Consider the following 14,347-nt stretch of genomic DNA (forward strand, 5'->3'; position numbering starts at 1 on the left):
GGCGATGTCTTATCTACAAAGTTTAATGGTTAAGCAATAAACCTCATATTGTATTCCTTAATACTATGTCTATCTAGAATTCAAACATGCTTCGCAGTTATGTTTTCAATATGCACGACTTGAAAGATACGTTAGGGAATGAAACAGTTCAAGTCAAATATCACTAACCTCAAGTGGAAGGATGATTGTTGTCGTTGTAGCTCCTCGCTTCTTCACATCTTCAAGACTTCACAATACTTGTAATGTCTTATATCCTAATGCTTTCAAGCTAACCTATACGAAGTTTAACTCTAGTACATAATCAAGCAACTCTTAATATGAGTTTTGATTCACTAAAATATGACAACCAAACTTGACATACCAACGCTTGGTGGGTTCAACCGAGCAATGCTCTAACACCAGAGACATTTTTGAAGACAGTGGAAACTTGTTAAAACCCTTCGTGATCCCCTTTGCTATCAAGATGGCTCAAGGTGAGCAACTTCCAATAGGTAGCCTATTCCTGGGATCTTTGTATTCTAACTTAGACTCCTTGGTTATAGACTCCAGTGTATTAAACGGCTTTATGAAGATTGAGTGTTGTGCCAACACGATGTTTCTTCAAGCTTTGATGTGGGAGCATTTCAAGAACTATGCGCCTATTCCACGTAATATCTTGCAAGGACCGAATATTGATGCTCGTCACATCTTCTCCGAGAAAGATAATGCCAGGATCATGCGCTGGTCCACAAAGCAGCCTCGGTCTAAAGCACGCCTTATTGATGTGTTAGATGATGAATCTGAATTGAACTTCCGCCCGTGGGTGTCAGTCCCTTCTTATGTTTCCCAGCCGATGACTTCCAACACTTGAGAGAGTGTGGCTTTGACATCTGGTGTGAATCTGAATGACGCGAGAGATCTTTCATGTTGAGTTGCACCCCTGGCCGTTTGCTGTCGGCTATGTACGGAGAGCTTTCAGTTGAGGAATATAATATTGATAGAGCAGCTCGACAAATGGGTATGGATCAGTGTGTTCCAACTTTCAGTTGAACATCTCAGTACCCATTTAGACCATACCCATGTGGAAGGAAGTAATTACTGGTTTCGTTGCTGTGAGAGATTTGCATATGTAACTCCAGGTTACGCAGACTTCTGGGATCAACAACTTGAGCGGTTGCGTGATTTTGTGAGGGTTGGTCATCCTCCAGTGAAAGATCCCCCTTATACTGAGATGATTTCTGGTCGACCAAGATTGAAGTATCTCTCTGGTGATAAACGAAAACCGTCTCCAGGATGTTCTCAGGTATGTTTCTTCATATAATCTTCATGAAATTATGAGAACTGTATTCTAATTATGTTACTGAATTTTACCACAGGACGGTCGTAATGTAAGACCTCGAATCCATGTGAATTTCTCAGAAACTGAAGCGATTGTTCACGGTGGAGAAGGAAGGAACAAAAGTTATATGTTGTTACCTAATACCGTAAAGTCCCCAGTTGGTTCTTTGGTGAGTTCTCAGTGTTTCCCTTGTTGTGACTGTTTCTCGCCCGCATTATTAGGATCATGAAACCAATGTTGTTATTCCGTTGCAGAATTTTACTCCATTAAGTATCGAGGGTCTTCGGTTTTCTGCTACTGAGCAAACAATTCCTGATTTGAGCGATGAAGAAGAAGCCGTAAGTATTTCTTCGCATATTCAATTATGATGCTTTATAGATAAAATGTTGATTGTCGAGGATGTGTCCAGGAGGATGTCGTCATGGAGACGGAGAGTGATGATACCCGACCATCCTCTGAGAATAGAGACGAAGGCACTTCCAAAGATTCGAAGCCAAATAGAAGTAATGAGCCCTTTGTCGTTAACACGGACAATCCCAATTCCTTGAGTACTTCGGAGACCCCCCAAGTAAGTATATGTCATGTATCCTCTTCATAGAAGTATGAAAGTGCTGATTTGTGAATGAATGAATGAGAATCCATGTGTATACACGAAAAACTTAGTCGAAATTCGTCGTCAGAAAATTCAGAACTCAGTTTTTTAGCAAAAACGCCGTAAAACCTTCATCTGGAGTCAGATTTTCATGATCTGCATATGTATATTCAAGCCCGGAAAATTTCCAAGCTTTAACAGAGAAGCTTTTTTAAGTTTTGAGCACGTTCAGGGCCTGAAAAAGGCGAAACAGTAAACTTCCAGGAGACTTTCAGAACTTTTCAGATGGTATGTTGCTCGATAGTTTGACCACATATCCTTGCTTGTTCATCGGATTGTCATGAAATTTTGACACGCTGTAGAGGACATCCATACGAAGAGAATGGTGTATAACCCATCCTCAGATTCTTTTTATATTGCTCCCAGTTCTTCTTTTAGTACAGAGCAGAGTACAGTTTCTTCAGACGAGGTTACCGTAAAACGTATTTTCATGACTTTCATGCTATTTGCTCGTGTCTTGGGTGTATAATGATGAACTTTGATGATGTTGAATTTCTTGTATACTGTATTTTATAATCTCACTTGGTTTCATGCTTAAATTACTCTAACCTCATGTAATCTTCATATTAGGTGTCAAATACCGAAGTTGAGGATATCGAAACCAATGAGGATAACTCGAACTTCCCTGGAGTTATTAATGAAGAGACAACCATACCTGCACTTCAAGGCCATGAGAAGGTTGTCACTGAAGTTATGGAAACCCAGAGTGTTGCTGCTTCAGTGATAGAAGAAACCGAAACACCAATAGAGAATACTGAAGAAACTGTTACCCTGATTGTAGAAGTTGCTCCAGTAATTGAGAACCGTATAGTGGTGCATGAATATCCAAGTGCAGGAATTTCTTTTGATCCTCCGTTTTATGCTTCATTCCCGTATCATGAACTAGTTGGTGGATTCAGCGTTCCCATTGGATATGCAGGCTTGTATGAGAAAATATGGAAGAAGTTTGGTCACATAATTGTTGACAGGAATCCTGGACGTGCTTATGCTTTAACAATGCAAGTAGGTATTATATTGCGTGTTATAAGTGATATATGCACTAGGGCCAGAAGTACTGTGACTCCAGATATACTCTTTGATTGGGAGTTTAACTTGGAGAATTCAGAAAAACTTGGCTTCAATGTAAAGTGGCTTCGTAAGCAAATGAACGCTATCAAGGACTCATGTGAGAACAACATACCCTTTACCAATGATGTTGTGATGGAGAAAGAAGACAAGATTGCCAGACTGGCTGAAGAGTTGAACAAGGAGAAGGCGTCTTTGCAGGTCTTAAAGGATGCAGAAGAGCGAAGATCCTTTTTTGCTGATTTTCTTTGATTTACCTTTCATAATCTCTTGAACTTCTGAGAGATGTGAGGTTTTTATTTGGGTTTTGATATTAGCTGGTTTTGGATTGGTAGATGGTTAAGGATTTTCTTTTGGATTTGATGGAGATTTTCTTTTAAGAAATATGAACTGAATTTTGATAAGTTGTTGAATTCAAATACTGATTGCAAGTATTGCAAAAGTTTTGGAGGCATTGAAATACAATGAAAGAAAATCCTAAATGCCAAATTCAGATGCCATGAATTCTCAAACGCCCAGTACCTCAAATGTCCAATGATTTCAGACAAACGCCTTAAGACAATTCTCATGAATTACTGGTAGGGTTCTGCCGTATGTGTTGATCAATTTGTAGTATCCTCCGGTTATGGATTTAGCAACCATAAATGGTCCTTCCCAATTGGAGTTTCTTGCAGAGTGAAGACCATGTTGAACTGCTTTGAGAACCAGGTCTTCTTCATGAAATTTGTTAGGTTTGGTCGACCGCGCCTTGAATATCTTCTGTTGATTCGGAATTCCTCGTGTGATGAGATTCCGTGGTTGTGGCACATATGGACACTCGTGCAAAAAGGAGTATCATTCATAATGTCTGTCATGCTTAGCCATATCCTCCGCAATGAATCTTTTGATTGGATGATCAAATTGAAGATATTCTGGACCCAACTATTGGGTGAAATATTACTGTGGCTAGATTATCCACTCATAGCATTTTGCAATTGCTAAATTGTTTGTGAAGTGAAGCCCTTGGACCAAATAAGTATATTTGAAAACTGACGATATGGGCACAAGAGAAGGAATAAGACTTGCCTGAGTGCGAAATCTCTTGACAAAAGCGTTTGGATGTTCCTCAAGCCTTTGTGTAAGTTCTGTCAAGGCTTTGACTTCCTCCAGATACTCGAATGGCAAGATATCTTCTTTTTCTTCCTCTGAGTCAGAGGTTTCTTCAGCAGAGAGATGTGTAGTTGAAGGTGTTAGTGTCACCTTCCCATCGTGAATCCATGTGCATCCAAGAATCATATCATATCATGTATCTTCTCGGATTATGTAAAAACTTGGTCTCAGTGCAGACCAAATTTTCTCTGACTTAGAGGACGAGTATCCGTACGCATCTCTGGAAACTCCTTCGTGATCTCTGATTGCCATGGGGGCATGAGTAGCTTCATGTCGAGTAATGCCAGCGACTTTGAGAGTTTTCAAAGGGATGATCTTGGCAGTGCCGACATCAACAAATGCTCTGTTGAACTCGTTTCCTTTGATATGCACTTTGGTGAGCAGTCTCCAGTCATACATTTCTTTGTCCGTCGCTGGAGGCTCAGTGGACGTCTCTTGAATCAGAAGACGCTTGCCTGACACGATGTGGTTCAATGCATCAAACATGTATTTCCTTTGATCTTTTGATAAGTATAGTAATTCGCAGACATGGTCAATTAGGGATTGAACTGCTTCTTTGACGGGAGGTTCTGAAATAGTAAAAGTTCTGACGGGAAGGGGGTTTCTGTGCACTGCTTCAGTCCCCAGGTTGAGTTCTCCTGATTCGACATTTTCTTTAAATATGCGCTTCAAAGTTTTGCAATCACTTGTGGGATGGCTGACAAATCTATGAAAGCGACGGTACCGAGGATTTTCCATGGCCTCTTCAGTTGGTTCCTTCTTGACATATGGCAGCTTGATGGCACCGTCTTGAATCCAGGCATCCAATAATTCGATAACTTCTTCAATAGAGCAGGGGAAATCAGGTGCCTATGGATCTTCCGTGTGTTGAGGAGGAGCTTGCCCATTATCCTTCTTTTGCGCCTTTGAATGGGCTGAGGAAGTATGCTTATGTTGTGGATCAGCTTTCCGTTTGCTTCCTTCCGCGACAGCATTTGTGGAAGGTTGAAGGTTGTATTGTTTGTTGATCAAACGTCTGTTGCTGCCTCTGGCCTCTCATGGTTCTTCAGCTTTTGCAGTTTTAGTCCTTTCTAATAGAGCAGGTGCAGTAGTTGCCGATCTCTTGGCTGCTTCATGGAGTTCTGAGAAGGTATGGAACCTGAGATTCTCCAATAAGGATATGTAGACTGGAATCATTCCATTGATGCATAAGTCCACAAGTTGTTGCTCTGTGACATTCGGATCATGGTAATCCAACGCTTGAACTCTGAACTTTTTCACGTAATCGTTAGGATGTTCATTGTTCTTTTGAAACATCCTTCCGAGATCAGAGAGGGTAACTTGTTTTGAAACGAAGAAATACTTCCTATAGAAAGCATTAAGCATTTCTCCCCAACTGTTGATAGTTCCTGGTGCGATGTTGTTGTACCAGGTGTATGCTCTGCCTTTCAAGGATTTTGAAAATTATTTGAGGCGAACAACATGGTTATGCTCATGTTCACCCAAAGCTTCCAGGAACCGAGAAACATGTTCCCGAGCATTGCCGGTTCCATCGTACAAAGTAAAGGTTGGAGAGATATAACCTTTTGGAAGATGAATCCTTTGTATAGCAGCATGGTATGGAGGCTGGTGACGATGGACATGTGGGGTCTTGTCTTTTCCACGGTTCTCCAAAAGGCGTTCCAAATCTTCCCGAGTGATGAAGTTTGATGACTCCTTCGTTGATGGACCGTCTACAGCTTTGCGTACTTCATCATCATCCACTGTATGAATCGGGATTACCTCGGGATCAACATCTGAGGATTTTTCCTTCTCTTTTCCTTTTGCTTGGGTCTTCCCTGACATTGTATCAGTGAGATCCTTCAGTTGATTAAATAGCTCCTTCTGTGTTGTATCCATATCGGTTTGATTCTTTGCAAGAGTCTCTTGCACTTTGATGAGTCAGCGATGGTAGGTGGTGGATTTCCTCTGACTTCCTCAGGGTGTCGGCCGAACAAAGGATGAACCTCCGCGTTGACGTGAGGAGGAGTAACATCACCACCATCAGTGTTAGAGGCCGGAATCGTTTCTGCGATATCCTCGTTATCGTTGTTGTTGTTGCTAGTGCTAGCGCCGTTTGCGTTGGAACCTGTGACTAACCCAGACCTAAGACCGGCCATCTTGTGAAATTGTGAGATTGCAACCGAGAGAATGATCTCCCACAGTGGTCGCCAATATGTATATGGGGCAAAACGTTTTGCTGGTTTTTACGGAATTAAGGAGACGACCATGCGAAGGAGACTCCTTGAACCGAACGAAATGTTCAATCTCACACAGATGCACTACGAGAAGGGAGTGCTTTGAATTCGAGATATCAATCTGTAGCACTCCGACCTAAACCAAGACAATGGTCGTTCCAGAGTAAATTCAGTCACAAGAGAGGATATGTTGATCTGTAGGAGGGAAGCTGAGAAATATGTGGAATCAATGGTAGTCAAAGATTGTAGGTGTATTGTGAATTCTGAATAAGATAAGTTCTGAATGATTGAATCTCCGTTGAGAGTAATTACTCAGATGATGAGTTGTTAATCTCGTTTTGTCTGTGAGACGTAAGATTCTTGTTGTTCTGTTGTGTTTAATCATCATTCAGAGACTTATTTATATTGCTGGAATTGTAGACACCATGATCCCATAAAGTGTGACAATTGATGGAATCAAAGAGTGGGGAAATGGAAATAGTGTTTGAAACCAGTTGCTCATCGTGCGGAGACTTGGTCGATTTTTCATCCACTACTTTGTTAACTCCTTCAACTGATTGCACGACTTGCTCACATTTCATCGTGTGTATGAACACGCGTGTCGTAGACCGCCAGACCAAAACCCTAGTTAATATCCCCTCATGTGACACAATTGACGTCTCGTGGTTAATTAGTCAGTTGTTGACTTCATGACTTTATGGGACGATGAGTCCATGTATTTGCTGAGTTGAACATGATTTTGCAAAATGTTCTGAAACTCATGAATTGAACGTGTCTGTTGAGACATGGGTATAATTCTCACATTGATAGTTGAGGCGAGCAAGTATTTCTTATTCTATAAATTGTTGAATATTGATAATTGAACCAATATTCCTTGATTTGAGCAAGTATTGCTCATCTGAGCAAGTGTTGCTCGTCTGATGAATTATTGGTAGCGTGACCAAAATAAAAAATTAATTAGAATACTGGTAATTGAACCGAGCATAATTAATAAGAATACTGATCATGAGATCGTCGTAAAGTTATTAGTGTTCGAATCTGGAATTATGATCATTGGACTCAGAAACCCTAATTTGATCAATTGATGACCAATTGATGGTTTATTTCAAAATCAACCATGGAATGAAGGAGGGATCGGCTACATGGGATCATGTATCGACCATGTAGCGCCCATATGCTCATGTGATCAAATACCAAGGTCTCTTGAAGAGTTGGTGACTTATTGATGAAAGAATGATTAAATGTTGGCTTAATCATTTATTAGAAAATGCTCGTCTGAGCCTTAGGTGATAAAACCTAATTAATTATGAAGAGGTGAGGGACCGACCAAGGGGTCATGAAACCGGCCTTGGGTGGTCACGGGATCGACTGTCGATCATTCTATGAAATTCCAAAATTATTTGGAAGAGTTTTGGACCTAATGCTTGCAATTGCGCAAATTAGGTCAAATCGTGAAAATACGTGGGACCGGGTCCTTGCAAGCCAAAGAGACAACCTTGGTCGGTCAAGGTAACATTCTCACGTCGCCAGGGTGTCCGTGTCTCAGTCCTGATAATTTTGATATTTTCTGGCGTGCGTCATCCATTCGAGAAAATATGACAAAATCAGGGTTTAGCTGAAACTGAGGAAACTTCATGAGATGAAGGAAAATAATTATAAAATGAAGGAATGATGAGGCGTGGGACCGCTAAAGCCAAGGCATGGCCGGCCGGTTAGTGACCACGGTCCCATGGTGCCTTTTCCTTGTTTTATATTATTTTTCATGATTTTATGAAAATATCATGAAATTGAGGAGTTTGTTGAATTTAAGGAGTTTCCTTAAAGTGAAGGAGTTTCCATGGGATCAAGGAAGCAAATAATATTAAAATAATAAAATAAGAGCGTGTGGGACCGGCTGAGGCATGGTCGGCCGGCTGGGGACCCGGTCCCCGTGCGTTTTTCCTAATTTTATGTATTTTTGTGTATTATTTCCATGATTTGAAGGAATTTTCATAATTTGAGAGAAATACCATGAAATCAAGGAATTTCATGGGATTAAGGAAACTTAAAATAATAATAATAAAATAAAGGGGCGTGTGGGACCGGCTAGGGCATGGACGGCCGGCTGGGGCCCGGTCCCACAGGTTTTCCTAATTTTATATTATATTTTTCATGGTTTTGTGAAAATACCATGAGATTAGGAGTTTTCATGAGATTAGGAAAATAATAATAAAATAATGAGGAATCATGAGGTGTGGGGCCGGACGGGATCAAGGCATGGCCGTTTGGCCAATAATCACGGCCCACAATGTTTTCCCCAATTTTATATTATTTCCTTGGTGTGAAGGAAACACCATGAAACTGAGGAGTTTCCTCAAAACGAAGGATATTTGTTCAAATGAAAGGATTTTCATAAGATCGAGGAAAATAATAAAAAATATGATAAAATATAAAACTGGCGTGGGATTAGCTACGACACGGCCGGCCGGCCGGTGATCCCAATCCCCCAGCGCCTTGGTCAATATTTAATTATTTATTATTTTATTTCCTATTTTTCAGAGGTTCATCGTTTCGTCGTATTTTTAAAATACTCGTTTGTGCAGTGATTGTTAGTGCATCATCGTTGAGTACACTTGCACCATATAAATCGGGGCTTACTCGAAGGTAGCTCAGACGACCGTACGTTGAATATTCATTACTAACCCATGGAATTCTGCTGGGAAGAACCATAGATTGAAGTAACGAAATATTACGAAAATATTTGAATATTTTCGGAAATTCAGTGGATGAATCCAAGAATTTTAAGAATAATTAACTGATGGTTCTATACTAGCAGGCAAGCTGTCTAGGAGCATTAATTATTCTGAGTGACATGAGCTTGTTGGAGCGTCATATCCTTTATATAGTTAGGGAAAACTGTTGTTTGTATCCTGAAGACGTTATCGCTCTATACTAGCAGGCAAACTGTCAAGGAGCCGTCAATCTCGTGATTCTATATAGAAATAATTACTGAAGTGTTCAGTATTCATGAGATATGTCGTTGTCCGGCCGAGAGACTACATATTTGCATGTACTCTGAGAGACAGTATGCTTAGTCAGAGGTTCGATGAGAGACCCGTGTCTCAATACTCGCGTCTGATTGCTGGATCAGAAGTTCATAAAATTATGGGTTTACGATTTTATCCTTTGTCGAAAATCCACCATCTACAATATCCATCAGATTTCATGTGTCACGGCTTTGGAAGAGTCGCTACAGGTCTTCACGTGTGATGAAGTTGGATGGCTGGTCCCTTTCTCTTGGACGTTCCTGGTCCCTTTCTCTCGGACGCTTAGGAGCAACACGAGCTCTTCGTCCATGTAGGCCCGCGTCGCTGAAGTACCTTCTTCGGGTGCGTTGAATGCGTTCCTTGTTGGCTACAGAGGACGTCGTGTCTCTTGTGGCAATCAATCAGTTAATGTCTTAAGAAAAGTGAGTACCTCTTTCTGAGTTGTAACCATGTCTGTTTGCGCCCTAGCGAGAGCATTGTCTCTCCATCAAATTCACCATGGTAATGGGGTTTGTCCTCCTCTGGATCCTCCATCCCCTCGTCCTGACGGAGGAGTGGCAGTTGCTCTGGTGACGGCTGAAGGCGTTACCCTCGAAGAGATGCCGGGGTTTGCAGCTTCTCTGGCTCTGGTGATAGGAGGTGTCACGCCCAAAGGAATATCTTCTCCTGCTCCGCTGACGCTGGTGGTAGGGGACGCAAATCCACGAGATACATTGTTCGTATTGACAGGCTGTACAGTAACACCACTAATCGGGATATCAACGTCAAGAGTGTTGTCGACACTGGTTCCGTCAGGATTGATTGCTGACACAGACCTAAGATCCACCATTTCGAAATTGATAAAATTGAATTGGTATTGAATAAATTGACTTTACAACTGAGAGATTAATCTCCCACTGTGGCCTCCAATTATTTATGGGTGAAAACTATTTCTGCTGGTTTTGGTAATTTTGGGTGTGTAGATGAGAAATGAATCTAAACCCTAAACAAATGCACTGCACGGGAGTGCTTTCTGATTCGAGAGATCAATCTATACAATTCTGGCCTAAACTAAGAAATAACCGTTCCAGACTTGCTTCGATCACAAAGTGAAGGAGATGGGGTTGATCTTAGGTGTTGAGATTGTGAAGGTATTGGCTGTTTATGACTTGTATCAGAATATTGAACTGGCTCGCAAGAATGTAAGCAATCAGCTCTGGTGTTTTCTGGATATGATGGAAACACTTGGTTTTTCTGTGTTTTTGTTGAAAATATGTGAAGGACATATTTATACAAGTCATTGAGCACAACCTTCATCTCGTAGAAAGTGGAGGAAGTGGAGTGATGGAGTAGTGGGGTTGTGCAGGTGATTGTCACACGATCACGTATTTGCCCACTTCTTCCATCACCGCTAACCGTCCATGCCTCCTGACACGTTCTTGTAATGGCGTGTTGCACGTTGCACGTTGTAAACCGCCAGACCAAAACCCCAGTAAGTATCCCCCAGTTTCTGACATGCTTGATGTCTCGAGTGTGTGGGTCGTGGGACCCACATGAAGTAGCATATGGTGCTAAGTTAAATAACTGAGTTATTTAAGAAATCGATATTCATAAAATATTGTGTGTATTCTATGCATGTAATGCATCAAACATAATCAATATGTATGAAGCATCGCTGTTTTAAAGCTTAATGGAGTAAGTCGCGGATTAAGCGTCTTAGAGTAGCAGCATGCTCAAACATCTTCAAGGGATCGTTTAAAGGCCGCATGGGCGAGCCTTCTCTTGGCCGATCACTCCTTGTGGTAGAGTGACGGACAGTGATCACCAAGGTGCATCATTAGATATTTAACTCTTAGCCTAGGATGCCTGACCAAGCTGACAAAGTTGGAAGGACGAGATGATCTACGGCACATATTTACGACCGTTGGATTTTTAAGGTTTTAAAGAGGTGCGCAAGCATCATTCTTTAGCTTGACCGAAATCAAGCATGGGAAACGTTTTTGGTGGGACCGACCGGGCATGCGTGTAGACGGCCTGCCGGTGTGCATGTCCGTACCACTTTGTCTCATGAAGGTGCGGTTACTCAATTTGACCGACAAACATGAGTGGTCGTGATTTTTTTGCGACAGAAATCCATTGCCGCAAAGGATTTGGAAGCCGCGTGACATGTCACCTTTGGGCGTGCGTCTCGAGGTTGTCGAGCCCTAGTCTGCCTAGGTCGGCCGGTCACATGCACAGGTGGGCCCGCAGTGATCAAGTTGACGCTCTTTGGACCTCCTTAGTCTACATCTACACCCTCCATCCAAGCTGGCGAAGATGGATGGTCGTGATCAAACTTTGACACATATGTCATGCCGCAAACCCTAATTAGGGTTTTGGGCTGGTCACGCATGCGTGACTTTAGCCAAGCGGTTTGGCAGGCTATGCTCCTCCCTTTGGGAGACCGACCGTGTGGGGCCCACGTTGGGCTGACAGTGAGCATATGTATACCTGCCCGATGGTCCTAGGCGCGATCTAAGCCATCCAAACATGCCGGCAAAGTTGGATGGTTGTGATCGATTTAAGATGCTAGTGGAATTTCCGCGACCCTTTAAGCATCACGCCAGACTCACATCGAGTAAGCGTTTTCTGCTCTATGGCTAGGCCGTGAGAGAGTCGATCGGGTAGGTGAAGAGTGGGCCCGCCAATTTGCATTTCAGCACTTCACCGATCAATCGCGGGATGATCCAAGCCGTCCAACTAGGCTGGCGAAGTTGGACGGTCGCGATGTTTTTGAGGCCGTCTTTGGCAGTCTTGCTCGTGCGAGCCAGTCCAAGGCAAAAAAAAAACAGATCAGCCACCCTACTTCAGGTCTGGAGTTCGATGGGTGTTTGGGAGTACAGCATGTGTTCGACCGGTTAGGGCAAAAAAGGGCCCGCTGGTGGTCATTACGGTGGTCGCCTGCTCCTGCTAGGGTTCGTCTAGACTGGTTAAATCATGCGGCCAACTTGCGTGGCCGTGATCGTTTCTGAGACTGACAGGGACAGTCCAAATTTCCCTTAGAGAATTAAACAAGCTCGATCGGTCTAAGATAAGCACGCCGATACGAGATTCTCTTTGTTAGAGAATGGTATAGCCTGTACGGGTATTTCGTGCATGCCTCACTACTGACACTTGGATATTCATGTTACTCTGCTGAGAGTAACACTCAGTCATCATGCCGCACCAATAATGAGAATTCTGCTGAGAACAACACAGGAAATACTAGGCTAATCATGCATTAATTAATAATGTTATAAATTCACAGAATATTTAGGATTGTTGCTACATGCTCCAATCTGGGTGAATTTTGTATATTTATTGAATTGCTTCAAATAAATAAAACGAGAGGTTTTCTGCGCTCATCGCTTATCAAATGGATTTATCCTTTGCAGGATGTCAGCATTATCAAATTCGGTTTTATAATTTTAGCCCTGAACTAAAATCCACCATCAACAGGATGACAAAATAAATAAAACTTTGCAGCTTCTCGTCGACATGCTTGATCTCCTTGGTGCTTCAACATTACTCGAAAACTTCGTCTTTTCCAAGTACTCCCATGATTCCATAGATATTCAATTCAACTGATCCGTAGCCATAACAATGAGAAAACAGAAGCTCTCGATCATTGTTATAGTGTCATAGTATTATCACACAACATCGAAGTTCTTATATCACAACTTCGACAACAATACTATGGTGATATGTATCACTCCCCCTTAGTCAATACTTTCATCTCAACATGAAAACCACTCCCCCTTACATAATGATCCGTAAATCACGTAAACCATATGTATTTGTAGTGTGAACTACATATTAATTCTCCCCCTTTTTGTCAATAAAATTGGCAAAGGTACGAAAACGGGATCCTAATGAAATTTCCACGGAGATGCTTCAAGACCAAAGAAAAATACATATCAACTTGTTTAGATGCAATCATAAAGCCGAAGCTAAATGCATTCATCAAAGAGTTTATAAAGATACGAGATAACCCCTAAAATATTCCACAGCCGCACTCCCCAACAAAGATATGGAAATTAAGCGCAAGTTCAAAAGAACTCTCCTCCATTTGATGTCATTCCCGAAAGAACAACAAGAGCGACCTTACTTTTACAAGAAAAGAAGGATTTCTTTGGACACCAAAAACCATAAGGAAATGATTTTGTATCCAAAAATTCTCAATAAAACTAATCACAAGAGAACCCATGATTAATTTAATCGGAATACACAACCAAATTAACCACAAACGAATCTATGATTTGTTTAGCTGGAAATGCTCACATAAGAAAACTTATGGAGCCGCATAGTATATACATAAAATATGGATCAGGGAAGATCAATACTGCGGAATATACAAAGATTCATTCTATCTTCATCACTATTTGAACAATGACCTACAATAGATATAATCTTTGTAAACAAAAGATTTTAACCTATCTTCCATCAAAGAATTGACATAATAGGCTTAACTTTTGTTTGTCAAAAGTTCATCGTTCTTGTATCAATACATGCATATCGACATATGAAGGAGATAACTTTTGACATCGTATGGGACAATAATAGTTCACGGACGCAAACACACATATCCCATAACATATTGCAATATAAAACCATAAATATTAAACTGAAAACATCATCTTCCAAATCACTTTAGAATTTAATTAAATAAATCTAAAAAACATTGCAAGATGAAAACGTTGGACATAGCTATGTGTACTCACAATAATGGCTATTACAAACCCTAGTTATCCTTCTTAAACAAAAACAAGAATAAAAATTCTCTTAAGAAGTTTTACTAGACATTAAGATCTTTGAAAATTCCTTATCGTCCTCGAACTCCTTGCCGTCAACAGCCATTGGTACATATGGTTCATGGAGGAAGGAGTCAATACTAATAAACCGTCTTGGATGATGATGTCGAACC

This window comes from Papaver somniferum, unplaced genomic scaffold (genome assembly GCF_003573695.1).
Source record: "Papaver somniferum cultivar HN1 unplaced genomic scaffold, ASM357369v1 unplaced-scaffold_125, whole genome shotgun sequence".
Taxonomy (NCBI): Eukaryota; Viridiplantae; Streptophyta; class Magnoliopsida; order Ranunculales; family Papaveraceae; genus Papaver; species Papaver somniferum.